The sequence below is a fragment of the Athene cunicularia genome (assembly GCF_003259725.1).
Source record: "Athene cunicularia isolate RWA chromosome 1 unlocalized genomic scaffold, athCun1 chr1_part1, whole genome shotgun sequence".
Taxonomy (NCBI): Eukaryota; Metazoa; Chordata; class Aves; order Strigiformes; family Strigidae; genus Athene; species Athene cunicularia.
In genome coordinates, this window is record NW_020799091.1 from 105,274,135 (window position 1) to 105,277,885 (window position 3,751).

A 3,751-nucleotide genomic window follows, 5' to 3' on the forward strand; every position below is an offset into this window, starting at 1 on the left:
AATCATGAAGCCAAAAACCTTAACAATGACCACCTTCTCCTTTTCTAGCTGGTTTACTGAGATGATGACATCTGTGAATTAGACCGGTGGATGGTTAACTTTTAAAATTTTCCTTAGCAGTATCTTTTCAAGTTCAGTGCTGAGTTTACTGAATGTCCATAGCAGCCCTACAACATCTTTCTGTCACAGATTACTGAATGAAAATAATTTTCCAGAGGAGAAGATCTTGGTTTAATGAAGGCATGCAATTCAGTGCAAGAAAAAGAAGGTATAAGAGATAAAGACTGGTGTTGTGCCATAACATAGACAGGAGTGTTCTACAGAATGAGCAGTGGAGAAACTGCGTGGTTTCATATGGCAGAACAGGATAGATGTGGAGGAAAGGAACTGGAAGAAAATGGTCACAAGGGGAAGAAGAGAAAAATGGAAAAAATCAGGAGAAGAAAGACTTAGTCTGTCTTTACCCACATATTCATACCATTGGCTTAAATAGACTCTGTCACTGCTCTCAACTCTTTCTGCTGTCTTGATACAACCCCTGATGAACCACAATGAATGGGCAATCATACAGACAACTTGAACAGGAATCTGACTGATACTGGTTACTTTTCAGCACCTAACCCAACCAAAATGAAAATAATGGGAAAAAATGGATAGAAGCAGGGAATAATTCAGCTGGTACAGCTGCCAAAAAGAGGATCATGGGATCATAGTCTGGAGGGAAGATTATAGCAAAGGGACTGGATAAATGAACAGGAGGACTAGGAGCAAAAGGTAAAACTGGTGATGTTACATCAAGTTTGATGCAATTTCAGACTGACTGAGTCAGTCACACTCCCATTCCGAAAACCCTTATACCAAATTTAGCAATAATGTAGCTGAATATATATAGTCATTTCAATGAGTTGATCAAGATTTTTTTTTTTTTTGGGGGGGTGTTAGTGTATGTTTTTTTTTTCTTTTGGATGACCTCAGTGACTCATTTCACATTGCAGCAGCCATAAGGTCATCAGACCCAACACAAAGGAAATGGCGGTGAGAAGGAAAGTGGAACTACCGCTCTTCAGTTAGGTTTTATACCACACACTAAGGGGACTAAGACTTGTTAATAAAGGTTTAAAATAATACATTATAGTACAGGTTGTGCACTGAGTGAAGAGCACTGGGAGAATAAAAAGAGATAACAGGTCACAAAATAGAGAAGATATGTGGTACAGCAAACTATTCCTATCTATATTTGTTCAGTCTTTCAGGGGTGAAAGACAAAATAAACTAGGAGAGGTTAGCCAAACCAGAAACAGTAGGGTTTTTTTTTTTAAAAAAAAAAAATGCAACAAATAAAAGAAACTAAGAAAAAAAACAGCAGAATACAAAAAAAACCCAAAACAAAACAGAAGAGTTGGAGAAAATATATGTGTTTATTAGCTGCAGACAGAAGAACATGAAGATCTGCCAAAGTGCCTGCAAAAGCCCCAGTCACCTGACCTACACAGGGGAATAAATACCCCCAAGCCAAGGGCTGACAGAATGAAGAGAGCAGGGAAGGAAGAGAAAGAAGTCAGACTGATTTTGAAATGCTACTTTTTAGATGTTTTCAGGGGGGCAGACCTTCCTCACCTAGACTGTGAGTTTCAATTTATAAACTTTTCTCCTTTCCTGAGTCTCTTAATATACACATGGAAATCTACACAGAGTCTTTCATCTGAGCAGTGCCAATCCTATTTGTTATCTCCACTGAGGATCTGCTGCAGTATTTTTGATAATGCCCAAGCAACCCCACCTCTCCCTGGATTCCTGTTTAAGACTGTATTTTTTAGTAAAAATGTCTTTTACCTTTTGAACTTCTAAAGCTTCACTCAGGAAGCTAGAACTAGGTATGTCCATAAAAGACTAACACAAGCTTTCACTTCTAATTCTTAGCTGTTTGGAGTGAAGATCCTAATGAAGCTCAAGCCATGATTTCATGATACAGGGGACAGAGTACTGATTTTCATCTATGCATTACCCCTGCAGATGCCTTCCCACCAGTGCCTACAGGGCTGCACTGTGAAGAAAAGGAGTGAATCGATCTGAGGTAGAATCAATTTTCTTTCTTTTAAATTGGTGATCCAGTCCCTTGTGTCATCTCACTAACACTGAAACACAGTGAGAAAATAGTGTGGGAACACGACCAAGCAGCTGGGGGAAGGTGAAGCAGGGAGAATTATTAAAACATGATCACCGCCAAAGACTCTTTATAATGAAAATGCAAACTCAGTAGGGAAAAAGAAACATAAAAAGACAGAACAGATTTGTTTGCTACTAAAATAACTTATAACTAAAAAACCCCTGCTCCAGTGGAAGTAAACTGTTAGCTAGAATAACATGCACTGATGAACCAAGGGTCTTACGAGGAAATACATATGTGTATGTACACATATGAACCATATCAAAGGCAGTAGTTAAGATTGCACAGACAGTCTTCATCTTGGCATTTGCTAGGTTTTTTCATAAGTTTGCACCTGAAACATTAGTTCTCGTTCACTATTTTTATTGCAAAGACCTCTATATTTTAGAGCTATTTTTTTACAAGAAAAGCAGCTCTGTTACCAAGAGCCATGCTGTCTCCCACATGCCATTTATTAACAAGATACATGACTTTTTTGCCATTGGATTTCACAGCTGGGGATGCACTGTGGCGATGGGCTGTTGAGACTCAATAGCCTTTGGACTTACAACAGATTCTGGAGGGAAAAATACTCTAATATTTATAGATTTTATAAGCCTCTACCATCATCTGTCCAGTCCCTCCTTTCTGTTTCTAAACATTCTATCCCAGGCTGATGTCCTTTTTCCTGTCTTAATGTTGCTTTTGCAAATGAAGTCAGGCTGCTGCTTCTTTGCCAGTCTTCATGCATATGAAAAAAGCAAACAACAAGGGGACAAGGAAATGCAACTCCTCTCCTAAGTCCAGTCTCAGTCCATGGGAGAAACAATTTGAGGAAGATTTCAGGAAGCTCTGGAATTAAATATTCTCCATCACAGTCCAACAGAAGCAAATCTATAGTTGACTCATTACTTAAGAGCTGTGAAGGATAGGACTCTAGCACAGTGTGGGATTTTTCTTTCTTTTTGATAAAATTGAAGAAAATGCCCCAAGAAAATACAGTGAAAGAAACAATAAAAACTGTAGAGACATGTGTTTTGACAGAGGAGATTCTGGAAGATTACTTAGCTCTTTCATAAATAACCCTAGTTTGACACATAGGAATGTGTTGTACGTAATTTCCGTCACTTGTGGAAATTCTCAAGACGACATGATCTGCCAGTTGTGGCTTCATCTACAAAAGTGCAAGCACAGACCTGGCTCGGTTTTACTTTCCATTGAGGTCATCCTTACAGCCTGTACCTGATATTTTCCACCATGTCAAATATGTATACTTGGGACTTTAAGACTTTCTCTCTTATGGACATTCTCCTTTCTCCTCCTTCTCCTCTTTTTCCTTTCGTGCATGCTGACTTTTAGTCCTGTTCAACAGTAACTTTTTTCGTTCCTTCCTCCATAGATACATGAAGTGAAAAATAACAACAATCCCCAAGGAGCAATTTTTATTTCCTAGAAGGCTCAGGTTGGAGCAATCCCATCCTGAGCCATGAAAGGACATAGTGAAAAACCCACTCAGATTTGCCAGGCCTGGCCGCACACGTGGTGGCAGATCTTGACTGTATTTCCTCCCCGCCGTTCCGCAACCCACCTCCCCCCCCCCCACAG